Source organism: Phyllobates terribilis, unplaced genomic scaffold (assembly GCF_046119375.1).
Source record: "Phyllobates terribilis strain yellow unplaced genomic scaffold, ASM4611937v1 Scaffold_594__1_contigs__length_1004882, whole genome shotgun sequence".
Classification (NCBI taxonomy): Eukaryota; Metazoa; Chordata; class Amphibia; order Anura; family Dendrobatidae; genus Phyllobates; species Phyllobates terribilis.
The window spans coordinates 734545-749847 of record NW_027363354.1 but is presented as its reverse complement, the minus strand read 5'-3'; positions in this window follow the sequence as shown (position 1 = coordinate 749847).

The following is a 15303-nucleotide window of genomic DNA, read 5'->3' as shown; positions in this document are numbered from 1 at the left end:
TCCTTTACGCTAAATGACAAGTACAGTAAGCAGCACTTTCACTGTACTTCGTATATATGTGGCTGACATGTTTATATCTATCTAATCTATGTGTGAAGCTCTATTCTTTCGGTTCTAAATTGTCGGGTACAGGTGTATGCCGCTGCTGAATTGCCGGCTTTTCATGTTTCACTGTTGGCACTGTTCCCATCGATTTGGGCAATCACTGTAATGCCACAACCACCATGGCTGTGGCATTACAGTGAGTGGCAGACAATCCCTGCATGATTGGTGCTCTAAATAGCGCCAGACATGCAGGACACGCTTTTGGTGCACGAACAGTTATCGAACATAACCTCGAACAGCCGAATTTTTTGCAAATCGTTCGGGTTCGTCGAACAACTCGAACACCGCCCAAAACAGCTCGAATTTGAGATTGGCGAACAGTTCTAGTCGAACACCGCTCATCTCTAGATGAGTGACCCCAGAGTAGGACCTTCTTCCAATCAGGTACTGTTACGAACATCTTACCGGGACGGAGACGATTTAGATTCACGGGAGCCACCTGCATTACTCTGGCGGGATCAATGATGTGCTTCAGTTCCTCCTCTAGGTCAGACACCAGGAAGGATCGGGACAAGGCGTCAGCTTTGATGTTTTTGTCTGCCGGGCGAAAATGAAGAACGAAATCAAAGCGGGCAAAAAACAAGGACCACCGGGCTTAGCGCGGGTTAAGTCTCTGGGCACTCTGGAGGTAAGCCAAGTTCTTGTGGTCCGTGTAAATAATTAACGGGTGAAGAGCCCCCTCGAGCAGGTAACGCCACTCCTCCAGTGCCAGCTTAATGGCCAATAACTCTCGATCTCCTATAGAATAATTGCGCTCAGAAGAGGAGAAGAGTTTGGAGAAGAAGCCGCAAGTTACCATTCTTCCGGAAGGAGACTTTTGGGTAAGTACCGCTCCGGCTCCAGAGGAGGAGGTGTCAACTTCCAGGAAGAATTGTTTGTTGCCGTCCGGACGATGCAGCACCGGGGCGGAAGAGGAAGCCTGTTTTAAGGAAAGAAAGGCTTCCTCTGCTTCGGGCGGCCATTTTCTGTAATTAGTGCCCTTACTGGTGAGCGCAGAGATTGGGGCAGTCCGGGAAGAGAAGTGCGGTATGAAGAGGCGGTAGTAGTTGGCGAAACCCAAGAACCGCTGAATAGCTTTCAACCCCTCTGGTCGGGGCTACTTCTGGATGGCAGACAGTTTCTCAGGATCCATTCGTAGGCCGGTCTGAGAGATTATGTAGCCCAGAAACGGAAGCGAGGTCTGCTCAAAGAGGCACTTCTCATATTTAGCGTAGAGGTGGTTCTGCCTGAGCCTGAGCAGAACCTGACGAACATCCCTCCGGTGTGTGGGGAGATCCGGAGAGAAGACCAAGATGTCGTCCAGGTACACCACTACGCAGGAGTAGAGAAGGTCCCGGAAGATGTCATTGACCAACTCTTGAAAGACGGCGGGAGCGTTACAGAGACCGAAGGGCATTACCAGGTATTCATAGTGGCCGTCCCGGGTGTTGAATGCCGTCTTCCATTCATCCCCCTGACGGATACGGACCAGGTTATACGCCCCACGGAGGTCCAGCTTGGTGAAGATTCTAGCCCCCCTCAGACGGTCAAATAATTCCGGAATGAGCGGAAGGGGGTATTTATTCTTCACCGTGATCTGGTTAAGGCCTCTATAGTCTATACAGGGACCGAGTGAGCCGTCCTTTTTGATGAAGAAGAAGCCTGCTCCCGCCGGGGAAGTAGATTTCCGGATGAATCCCCGGGCCAGATTCTCCTCAATATATTCTGACATGGATCGGGTCTCAGCAGCAGACAAAGGGTAAATGCGTCCACGGGGAGGAGTAGCGCCGGGCATCAGGTCGATTGGGCAGTCGTATGGTCTATGAGGGGGTAATGTCTCTGCCTCCTTTTTATTAAAGACGTCCGCATACGACCAATAAGGAGCCGGAAGACCAGGTAGATTGGCTGGAGTAGGAGAAGGACGGACAGGATGGACGGGAACTAAGCAAGTCTTATGGCAGTCCTGTCCCCAGCGAAGGACTTCTCCGGTCTGCCAATCAAGCACGGGTGCATGTCTCTGAAGCCAAGGTAGGCCTAATAAGAGGGCGTGAGAGAGTCCAGGCAGAACATGAAAGAAGATGCTCTCAGAGTGCAGCATTCCCACCTGCAGGGTTATGGATTCGGTGATGAGTTGGATGGGATGTGGTAAGAGGCCCCCATCCACGGCAGCGACAGATAAGGGTACAGCTAGAGGTTTGGTGGGAATGCGGTATTTCTCTACCAGAGACTGAGAAATGAGATTTCCGGCAGCTCCAGAGTCAAGTTGGGCTAGTTCAAAATAACGGTTCTCCCCGCAGATGATAGAGACCGACAGCAACAGAGATGGAGAGGGTTTACTCTTGTCTAGGACGACCTCTCTGAGCGATCCTAGACACAGGCGTTTCCCGACCTCTCCGGGCAGGAACGGATCCGGTGCTCCTTACTGCCACAGTAGAAGCAGCTCCCCTCGGCTCGGCGTAACTCTTGACGGGTTTTGACCATCTTGGTCTGGTCGACCTGCATAGGCTCAGGTGAGTGCGCCTGGGTAGTAACGGGAGAAGTGACAGGTTTCTGGAAGGTAGGGGCTAGACGTGGAAACCTCCTCTCACGGGTGACCTCTTTGGCGCGCTCCTGGAACCGGATGTCAATCCGGGTGGCAAGTGTTATTAAGTCGTCGAGAGTGGTAGGAATGTCCCGACCGGCGAGTTCATCTTTAATACGGCCAGACAGACCCTCCCAAAAGACAGACACCAGGGCGTCGTTATCCCAGGCCAGCTCCGAAGCAAGGGTACGGAACCGTATGGCGTATTGGCCCACGGAGAGATTTCCTTGACGGAGGCGTAGCAGAGATGATGTGGATGAGGTCTTCCGTCCTGGTTCGTTGAAGACTTTCCGGAAGGCCGTGAGAAAGGCTGGCAGGTTGGACACCAGGGGGTCTCCTCTCTCCCATAGAGGATTTAGCCAAGCCAGTGCCTCTCCCGTGAGATGGGACATGATGAAGGCTACTCTGGCTCGGTCGCTGGAAAACTGGTGTGTCAACAGTTCGAAGTGCAGAGTGCACTGGTTAATGAAGCCCTGTGCCTGGCTGGGATCTCCGCCAAAACGAGGAGGGGCGGAGAGGCGGGGACCGGGAAGAGATGCCATGGTGTTGATGGGCTGCGGCGGTGCCGGGGTAGTAAGTGTGCGAGTGGAGGCAGCTCCGGAAGAGGTAGTCAATGTGTCCAGGCGGGAGTTAACACCACGCAGGTGACTCAGGATGGACTCCTGTTGGGACCTCTGACGGGAAAGTTCATGACATAGGTCCGAGAGCGAGGGATCTTGGGTGCCACCGGGTTCCATGGCCCGAGCAAACTGTAACGGGTCTGGGAGGTGGAACCTCTGAGCAACTATACTATTACTATTCCTTGTAAGGAAGCGGGTGGCTCCCAGGGAAGACGGGCAGGTAGTCACAGCAAGTGACAGGGACAGTCTCTGGGTAGAAGGGCAGGTAGTCACGGCAAGTGACAGGGACAGTCTCTGGGTAGAAGGGCAGGTAGTCAAGGCAAGTGACAGGGACAATCTCTGGGTAGAAGGGCAGGTAGTCACGGCAAGTGACAGGGACAGTCTCTGGGTAGAAGGACAGCAGGCAGGTGGCTGGTGAGCGCTCCCAGGTGAGCAGGCGAGAGTCTCTGGACAGGCAGGTGGTCACGGCAAGTGACGGCAGAACCTCCAGGTAGACTAGCAGACAGGTAGCAGGTGGATGCTCCCAGGTGAGCGGGCAAGAGTCTCTGGACGGGCAGGTGGTCACGGCAAGTGACGGCAGAGCCTCCAGGTAGACTAGCAGACAGGTAGCAGGTGGACGCTCCCAGTTGAGCGGGCAAGAGTCTCTGGACAGGCAGGTGTTCACGGCAAGTGACGGCAGAGCCTCCAGGTAGACTAGCAGACAGGTAGCAGGTGGACGCTCCCAGTTGAGCGGGCAAGAGTCTCTGGACCGGCAGGTGGTCACGGCAAGTGACGGCAGAGCCTCCAGGTAGGCTAGCAGGCAGGTAGCAGGTGAGCGCTCCCAGGTGAGCGGGCAAGAATCTCTGGACAGGCAGGTGGTCACGGCAAGTGACGGCAGAGCCTCCAGGTAGGCTAGCAGGCAGGTAGCAGGTGAGCGCTCCCAGGTGAGCGGGCAGGCTGGTCCATAGACAGACTGACAGGTGTCGGAAGGCAGACCGTCGGACCGCAGTCTTGCAAGCAGGTAAGCGGATATCAGGCAGGTATCAAGCAGGAATCTGGCAGGTGACTGGCAGGTAACAAGCAGGAATCTGGCAGGTGACTGGCAGGTAACAAGCAGGAATCTGGCAGGTGACTGGCAGTTAACTGGTAACGGGACCTGAGGGCTGAAGCAGAGTGAAGGCTTTGCAACAACATTGCTCGGGCACCTCCATTTTGGAGGAGGTACCTTATATATGGTGAAGTCCTCCGGCCATTGGCCGGGGACTCCTTAGGACGACGCACGCGGCCCCTTTAAGAGAGGGGGAGCGCGCCCGCGCGCGCCCTAAGCACCGTGGCCGGGAAGCAGCGCGCGCTGCCAGCAGAGCGGGAGGAAGACGCCGGGCACGGAGCGGAGAGGTGAGGGGAACAGCGTCCCTGCCTAGCAGGAGGCAGGGACGCCGACGCTACACATGTAAACGCAGATCACAAAATCTTTCAGATGATCTTTTTTTTTTAACACTCAAATCCCCTATGGATATTTATGTTTACTAAAGGATTCCTTACCCATTCTTCTGACAGCTCTTCTTTAGGTATGGACACATACCGGCATCCGGCATAAAAACATCTGGAGACTTTTCCTTATTCTGTGATATTGGATAATCTTGTTCATTTCTAACGCTTTAAATCTTTCAAATTCTTTCCGAAAAATGTATCATAAAGGGACTTCCTCAGGTCAGTTTTGCTTGTGGTTGTGTTACCATTATTTGTGCCAAATGTATCAAAGAGCTGCATGATGTTTGATAAATGTTTATGCAGCACTTCCATCTTTATTTATTCATTTTACTCACTTATATAGCATCAACCTATTCCGATGCGCTTTACAGACATTATCATTGCTGTCCCCATTGGGGCTCACAATCTACATTCCCTATCAGTATGTCTTTGGAGTGTGGGAGGAAACCGACGCAAACATGGGGAGAACATACAAACTTCTTGCAGATGTTATCCTTGGTGGGATTTGAAACCAGGATCCCAGTGCTGCAAAACAACAATGCTAACCACTGAGCCACCGTGTATCTTTATCCACTGAGCCACCGCGTATCTTTATCCACTGAGCCACCGTGTATCTTTATCCACTGAGCCACCGTGTATCTTTATCCACTGAGTCACCGTGTATCTTTATCCACTGAGCCACCGTGTATCTTTATCCACTTTTAACGTCACCCGTCGTTCTTAGACCTGTGTAGCTTTCCAAGCCCAATTTCTAAAAGTTGCAAGAGTGCTGTAAAATAGGAAGCTGCACATTTTTGCGCAAAAATGATGCGTCACAAAATAGTTTCGTGTTTTTTTAACACCAAAAATTGATGTAAATTCCTCGCTACATTGCCCCTTTTCCAGACAAATTTTGTAGAAAAAAAAAAAAGACAAGGTACAGACAGCGAAGTTAAATTTGCCTACAGGAATGATTTTGATCTGGAGCGCATTGTACCCGGATACAGTCACTAGCGGGAATGTCAACCATCTTCTCAATTTGTTTCTCCACCCTCTCCGGATCTGCATTCTTCAAGTCTATCTAAAAGCAAAAGTATAAATACTAATTATTTATCAAAGCTGGACAACATCTAGAAACCATATAATAAAACTGGCATAAAATATAGTGCTGAGCAAGAGTTTAGGGAGAGATGTACAACTGGCACTGGCCTTTAGAAGGGATTGTGTAATCGCACAAAACTAGCAAAAATGTAAAGTGCCTGTAAAACAAGGAACGTGCAATTTACCTCTTAGTAAAAATCCTATTCTTTCTCAAGAACGGGAGGAATTTTAATTTCATAATTTTTTTTAATCAAATCATTTTTATTGAAAAACTCCAAATACAAATTTTCCATCTTTCAAATAACATACATGACATAGTAATTCCATAGTATAAAACATGAACAAAGTATCTGAACTTCAATTCCCTAACCCACCCTAAACCCAAATCCCAACACTCCAGAGAGAACCATTTTCAGAGCAGTTCTAGAATAATGGACTACAGCATTCGTAGAAGGGGGAAGAAGATAAAAAAGTGACTAACAAAGGGATAGCAGCGTTTTAATTTTATCATTTACTGCTTGATGCCTGAGCCGGGAAGTGCACGCTTGAAAACTGTTGCAGGCTGCTGTAATCACAGGACACAAGCAAACAGCATGGCATTTCCTATCAGCAGGGAGGAAGTAAAGGGAACAGTAATGAAAGTCTCCTCCTACTCCGCTCCATAATGAAATGAACAGTGTGCATCCTACAAATGCGATGCATACAGCAAACAATTCATTTTCCATACACAGGTTTTGAGTTGACCACTGGATATATACATGTGTATAACTAATTACCAGAACTGGAAATCGAAAAAAAAGACGAGCAAGTTTGGGGTGAATCCTGCCTTCATTACTGCACAGCCGCTCATAGAGGGATCGGTGCTAGGAACAGCAGGAGTGCCGGCGATGTTCACAGATTTACCTGCTGCGGGACTGAAGGACTCTGATAGTGTTCGGCTCTAAGCTTTTTACCTTGTTTACGACAGGAATAATTGAAAGCTGTGCTTCAAAGGCGAGGAAGAAGTTGGTCACCGTCTGCGCTTGAATACCCTTAAGGGGGGAAAAAAATATATATACATATATACAAATACTGAAACATCTAGATGCATTAGAACATCAAACCTGGTGAAGCGGTAAATGACTTGTCCTCCAGGGATACAGGCTACTGTCATTCAGTAATTATTTCATAGGAATTTTACATCTTATGTGATCACCACGCTAGAATGTAAATGATGAAAACACAACACAACTCCTCACCATATGAAGATATTTTGTGTTTTATAGAACAGCATTTCTGTGGAATAACACGACTGATTTACTGTGTATGCACCATAGCCTTCATTTGATGTCACTTACTGTCACCTGTCACCTTGCCCCAACTCTGCAATCCCCAATATCAGTCCATGACCTCAATGGGGTCACTATAAAATTCTAAAGAGGACTGGTCATGTCTCTATTAGAAAATAGATAAACTTAGGATAGAAACAATATGAGCACATACCCTGCTATAAGTAAGTAAAAAGCAATAGTGAATATATATAATATAGGGTACTTAGTAAACATGGTTTTTGATTTAAAAAAAGCCATCCCACCCGCACCAAGGTGTACCCAGTCAGTTATGTGAAATATATAATAAAATACACTTTTACAATATTAGTGTTTTGTCCCTTTAAATCTGCTGCTACTTCTGTCACCATGGTAACTGCATTCATACTCAGCCAATAAGATTGCTCGGTTTGAATTTGGAAAAAAAAAAAAAAGTCCTATATCGTCAGTTTGTTCCTTCTCATCTGAGTGTGAAGACAGACACCTGCGATCAGCGAGAGATTATAGGTATAAGACGTGATATAATATAACGGACGGAGCCACATCCCATCACACGCACTCAGCGACCACAACTGACAGGAATCAGCACATTTACCAGACAATAAGTTATTATTCCCCAACACATGATACGCTGAGACACCAGTGGGGGGCGCCGCACTCGTTACATCTCCCATCTGGATGGATCCAGCGACGAGATCCTGATATTTCCCCCCAGCTCCGCTCCTCCATAGGGAATGGCCCAGATGCACGCAGAACGGACCGAAGTGTAATACTGCTAGAACTCTGCATGATATCACATCCTCCATATATACCACATAATAAAGGGGTGCTCCCACTGGGACAGGTCATCACCTATCCAGAGATCAGTGATAACTTGTTCCAACTAGACATCCCCTTTAATGGAAGAGATCACATCTCTAACAGTCAATATGCTATTCATTCCCAATCTTCCCTGGCCCCAGTAATGCCCCTGAGTATATCGCCAATATGAGCCAATCATCAAACCCTCTGCTGACTGTTCCCCATGTTTTATAGAGTTTGGAGACGTTTCTACAAGAGAAGATATCAGCGGACACCATGGGGGTGGAGTATTCTGCCAGCGATGGAGCAGGTAGTATCCACCAGTCTGTGATATCTGACCTTCCTCCATATTCTGCTCTTACATGCGTTTCTTCAGCTTTACCCCTTCCCGACATAACCAACTTATGTTTTTTTCTGTTTTTTCCTCCGCTTTTTCCAAGGGCTATAACTTTTTGATATCTGTCCACATAGTGTGAGGTCTTGTTATTTTGTAGGATGAGCTGTCCTTATAAATGACACCATTCATTTACCACATAGTCCTAGAAAACGGGAAAAACATTCCAAGTGCAGTAAAAGTGCGAAAAAAAAAGCCTGACATTGTTTTTCTGGGAACGGTTTTAACGGCGCACATTGTGTGGTAAAAATGACCTGGTAATAGGATCCTACTCCTCAGTGTGATTACAGCAAGACCAAACTTCTCCAATAGTTTTGGCAAAAGAAAAAAACTTTTTTTTGATGCTGTCACCATTTTTTCTGAGACCCGTAACATTTTCAGTTTCCGGGTTGATGGAGCTGTGTGGGGGCTTATTTTTTGAAGGGCAAGAGGACTTTATTGATAACATTTTGGGACACATATGTCATGGTCATCGCTTCTTACAGGATTTTCTGCAGTATTGAGGCGAACGAAAAAATGCAATTTTGTCTTTTTGAATTTTTTTCTGTGTTCACTGATCGTTTTTTTTTTTTATATTTTGATAGATTGTATTTCTCTGAAAGAGACCAAACCACAAAATGTGTATATTTTTATTATCTTTATTTTTAGTGGGAGGTGAGTTGAACGTGTGGGGTTTTAATAAATATATATATACTTTTTTTCACTGTATTTGTATACATCATCTGATTGCTTGTGCTATATACAGCGATACCACAGTAATGCTCCATATAGCAAAACCACGGTCTTCTTTACAGCCCAAATGAAGCTTTATGATGACAGACACGGAGGCTTCAGCAGACCCCCGGATGTCATAGCAGTCCATCGGCGCCCTATGATCGCGTCACAGGAGCGCCGGTGGGCGTATGGAACGACGCGTCCCAATGCTGGCGCGCTGTTAATGCTGCTGTTAGAGATTGACAGCAGCACTGAACAGGTTAACAGTGGTGGGCAGATCTTCGCTCCACTCGCAGCTGTTAGAGGCAGGTCCTGGTTGTTTGTCACAGCCATTATCTGCCATGTACGGGGCGAGCTGACCCTGCTCCATACACCCGCTACTGACTTATACCATACATGTACGGCAGATGTTGGTAAGGAGTTAAAGCGGTTGTCCAGCTTTGGGGCCATTTTTTTTACTTTAATGCAAGTATTTGAGGCTAAAATCGATTTCTGTAATTGAGTTTCATTAAAAATGTTGCCTTCTGTAGCATCTGTGCTGCACTGTCTATTGCTGGCTGCAAAATTAGCTAACTGAGAATCTATCAGTGAGCTCCTTAGTCTTAAGGGAGAGTTTGTAGATCTTTAATCTGTTTTTTTTTCCTGAGTGCCTATTAGCTGATCTATGCCCAAAGAAAACACAAAACTTGAATGTGCAGGGAAACAATAAGTCTGTAATAGTCGGTGTAAAACACTTAATGAAACCTAAATGTAAAAAATTACTTTTAGTAGTAAATACATGACATGAGAAAATATACACTGCTCAAAAAAATAAAGGAAACACTTAAACAACAGAATATAACTCCAAGTAAATCAAACTTCTGTGAAATCAAACTGTCCACTTAGGAAGCAACACTGATTGACAATCAATTTCACATGCTGTTGTGCAAATGGAAGACAATAGATGGAAATTATTGGCAATTATCAAGACACACTCAATAAAGGAGTGGTTCTGCAGGTGGAGACCACAGACCACATCTCAGTACCAATGCTTTCTGCCTGATGTTTTGGTCACTTTTGAATGTTGGTTGTGCTTTCACACTCGTGGTAGCATGAGACGGACTCTACAACCCACAGAAGTTGCTCAGGTAGTGCAGCTCATCCAGGATGGCACATCATTGCGAGCTGTGGCAAGAAGGTTTGCTGCGTCTGTCAGCGTAGTGTCCAGAGGCTGGAGGCGCTACCAGGAGACAGGCCAGTACACCAGGAGACGTGGAGGGGGCCATAGCAGTGCAACAACCCAGCAGCAGGACCCCTACCTCTGCCTTTGTGCAAGGAGGAACAGGAGGAGCACTTCCAGAGCCATGCAAAATGACCTCCAGCAGGCCACAAATGTGCATGTGTCTGCATAAACGGTTAGAAACCGACTCCATGAGAGTGGGATGAGGGCCAGACGTCCACAGATGGGGGTTGTGCCCAATGCCAGACCTCATGTGGCTGGAGTATGTCAGCAGTTCCTGCAAGATGAAGGCATTGAAGCTATGGACTAGCCCGCCCATTCCCCAGACCTGAATCCCATTGAGCACATCTGGGACATCATGTCTCACTCCATCCACCAACGTCACGTAGCACCACAGACTGTCCAGGTGTTGGTGGATGCTTTAGTCCAGGTCTGGGAGGAGATCCCACAGGAAACCATCCGCAACCTCATCAGGAGCATGTCCAGGCGTTGTAGGGAGGTTATACAGGCACGTGGAGGCCACACACAATACGGAGCCTCATTTTGACTTGTTTTAAGGACATTACATCAAAGTTGGATCAGCCTGTAGTGTGTTTTTCCACTTTAATTTTGGGGGTGACTCCGAATCCAGGCCTCCATTGGTTAATAAATTTGATTTCCATTGATGATTTTTGTGTGATTTTGTTGTCAACACATTCAACTTTGTACAGAACAAAGTATTCAATGAGAATATTTCATTCATTCAGATCTAGGATGTGTTATTTGAGTGTTCCCTTTATTTTTTTGAGCAGTGTGTATATATAATATAAATAATTACTGCAGCTTTAATGCTATTTATTACGTTTCAGGAGGAGGACGGAAGAGGAAGAGGACGGAAGAGGCGGAGGACGGAAGAGATGGAGGACGGAAGAGGCGGAGGATGGAAGAGGAGGAGGACAGAAGAGGAGGAGGACGGAAAAGGAGGAGGACGGAAGAGGAGGAGGATGGAAGAGAAGGAGGACGGAAGAGGCGGAGGACGGAAGAGGCGGAGGATGGAAGAGGCAGAGGACAGAAGAGGCGGAGGACGGAAGAGGCGGAGGACGGAAGAGAAGGAGGATGGAAGAGGAGGAGGACGGAAGATGAGGAGGACCGAAGAGGAGGAGGACGTAAGAGGAAGAGGACGGAAGAGGAAGAGGACGAAAGAGGCGGAGGACAGAAAAGGCGGAGGACGGAAGAGGCGGAGGACAGAAGAGGCGGAGGACGGAAGAGGCGGAGGACAGAAGAGGAGGAGGACGGAAGAGAAGGAGGACGGAAGAGGAGGAGGACAGAAGAGGAGGAGGACAGAAGAGGAGGAGGACGGAAGAGGAAGAGGACGGAAGAGGAGGAGGACGAAAGTGGAGGAGGATGGAAGAGGAGGAGGACAGAATAGGAGGAGGAGGACAGAATTGCACCTTAAGATCCCTAGGGGGAAAGGGATGGTAGTAATATAGTGGTAGTATATCCGTATTAGTGTAATATGAGTAATAATACTAGTGATAATAGTAAGAAAGTAATAAAATAACAGTAGTAATAGTAGTAGGTAGAATAGCAGTGTGATCCAGGGTCCTAGGACTGATCGCCTTTTCTCGGGGTCAAGAAGGAATTTTTCCCCTGTGACACAAATTGGCTGAAGGTGTCCTGGGGTTTTTGCCTTCTTCTGGATCAACACTGTAGGTATAGGGCAGTATTAGTAGTGAAAGGAAAGAAGAATAATACTGTAATAAGATAGCACAATGTAATAATAACCATATCAAATAGATTTATAAAAACAAATTAAAATAACTCTAGTAGTACAATAATTAGTGTAATATTATATAACTTGTAATAACATTATTAGGTTTGATCCAGGGTCCTAGGACTGATCGCCTTTTCCCGGGGTCAAGAAGGAATTTTTCCCCTGTGACACAAATTGGCTGAAGGTGTCCTGGGGTTTTTGCCTTCTTCTGGATCAACACTGTAGGTATAGGGCAGTATTAGTAGTGAAAGGAAAGAAGAATAATACTGTAATAAGATAGCACAATGTAATAATAACCATATCAAATAGATTTATAAAAACAAATTAAAATAACTCTAGTAGTACAATAATTAGTGTAATATTATATAACTTGTAATAACATTATTAGGTTTGATCCAGGGTCCTAGGACTGATCGCCTTTTCCCGGGGTCAAGAAGGAATTTTTCCCCTGTGACACAAATTGGCTGAAGGTGTCCTGGGGTTTTTGCCTTCTTCTGGATCAACAGCTTTAGGCATAGGGATTTTAGTAATACCATTATTAGAATCACAAGATTAATAAAAAAAAATTAGAATTACATTTTTTTAATTCGTTTTATAACAGTTACAATTAATTGCATTAATGCAATAATAATAAATAGTAAAAATGGTGGTAATAATAATAATACAAAAAACTAGTCCCAGTTAGTAAGTTAGTGTAATGTTAGTGTAGGGACCCATCTGAAGAGGTCGCCTTGACGTTGGCAGATGGGCTCGCACAATTTGCTCAAAATGTGCGCTAAGAACCTCATATTTCTATGTACAGGAGATCTAGCAGTAATACCATTCAGGAGATATCTGTGTACACACATTTTGTTATATACTTTTGTGCAGCACACAGGGCAGGTATACAGGTACAGGGCGAGAGTGTTACAGTGATATTATAACTCGGCCTTAAGGATAAAATGCTGATAACTACAGATCCTGGAAACACATTCGAAACTAGACCTTGTAAGTAACTGGTTCCCAGCTAGTGGTAAATATGTACAGGGCAGTCCGGTACCAAGACCTGCTCTATAGGACACATTATCATCAGGCAGGTCCTTACAAGATCTGCGGCAGAAGTGTGGCTGTGTAACACAGTCCTGCTCCTGCCTCAGCTGCCCATAGTGGAGCCAACCCTGATCATGGCAGTTTAATCCATTGTATGACACAGTAGGGGGCTTCCACAGCATTTAGGCACTTTAGACAGGAGAGGGAGGCATGATCATGGTGCCAATGAGTTTCTATGGCAGCTGAGATCTAACAATGGACCCCATGACGGCCATTTTACTGCTCCTATTAGACCCCGGCTGAGGAAAGGTCTATGAGGACACCGGTCAGACTTATGTCGCCTGCTCTGCACATATTAGAAATACCTAGGGCTGATTAGTTTGCCATTTGTAAATCTGATCCAGCAGCGTTGGGCTACCACTGACGTGATCAGGGCTATTGAGCTCCTAGATTGGGCAGAGGAGCTCAGTATTCAGCAGGAGCTGGCCGAGGAGAGCAGAGCAACTTGCATGGGGCTGCTGCACAAGAAGCAACTCACAAGGTGGAGATTTACCCGGAGACGCTGTGCTCGGGCTGTGATCTGCTGTGCAGGCTGCATAGTAGATGCCTCCAAGGACCCGAACTTCACCCCTAACAGGCACAGCAGAGCTCGGACGGCTGCAAGTAAACGGAGAGCGGCTGATTAGTAACTGCTGCGTCTCCTGCAGCTCAGATAAGAGCCGCACAGAGCGGGGGTTCAGTAATGATGAATATGGGAAGTGTCCGCCCCTCACATGCCCTAAATGCGGCCTCCAGAGGTAAAGTTTCCCCTTTAACCAGCGCCTCCTCCCACCTTCTCTGCTGGCATGCTCCATTACTTAAAGGGGATGTCTGAAGAAAACAAGTTATCACTTATCCACAGGCTCGGTGATCACTTACTGATCGTGGGGTCTGACCGCTGCGAGCCATCGTCTGATCGGGAAGGAGTGGAAAGTCAGGGATCAACTGCTGCTCCATTCATTCTCTATGGGGCTCCGGAAAAGCCGAGCTCAGCGCTTGAATGCCACATAGGGAATGAATGGAGCGGATCCTGGAGTAATAACATGTCCTCCTCTCCTCAGCTTTCTGTCTGTGTAAGTGGCTCAGCCCTTGTCTCCCCTTCTGCTCCGGCTTCTGTGCTGGTCCTTGTGAGGAAGAGGAAACCCTCTGCCCTTCTGCTCCGGCTTCTGTGCTGGTCCCTGTGAGGAAGAGGAAACCCTCTGCCCTTCTGCTCTCAGTCCTCTGCGACTTTTCACAATCGCTCAGTGCACCCATTATATGTAATAAGGATCATTCTTCATCCCTTGTCCAGCTTTCATCCCCCCCAGTCTGACCAGCGGACAAGATAATAAACATGTGAGTGAAAGGTTCACAATTATTAGATGTGTTGTGAAAAGTCTCCACAGCATTATCCGGAGAAAACTGCAGGGTGACCGCTTGTGAAACCAGCACAAAATCCAGCGGACAGCGCTTCCCTGTCCCCCGCCGGTCTCCGTATCCTGGCATTCAGCTATTCCATTTGGTGCTTATTCTGGAAGGAAAACAAAAATGTGATGTTCTTACACAGACGCCTGAAGACGCAGCTTTTCATCATCCATGTTGGGCTGTTGTATGACGTGTGGATTACTCTGCTTGCTGGATTCTTGCATTACCACAAACACTGCCTTTATTTTGTGATTTCTGTGCCGCTTCCCACTTCTATTGGCACTGTGATATATCAGCACGTGAGGGCTGCCACAATCATGTGTCAATAGGTTATTGCTGGAGCCTGTGATATAGAGACCATCCTGGACCAGGGAAGACTTGGTACAGAAGCACCTAGAGAGGGGGGTACAGGGGCTTCATTTCAATTTTAAACTTAGCTGGATTGTGTTTAGCTACAAGAATGGAAAGTAAAATAATAAAATCTTCATTTTTTTTTTCTATTTGGCAAAATCGTCCATCAGAGGTTTGGCCACTACCAAAAAGTTTTTGATGAACTTACAGTAGTAGCTGGCGAAAGCCAAAAAACTTTGTAATGCCTTTAAGTCTTGAATATAATACCAATCCAGTACCGTCCGGACTTTGGCCAGATCCATGCAAAAACGGTGAATGATAAGAACTAACCCTGAATGGAGAACATACATTTCTCTGGTTTGACAAATAATTTATTATCTTTGAGTATCTGTAAGACCTGCCTGATATGTACCTGATGTGACTGGAGGTAAGTAAATTAATATGTCATCAAGATTGG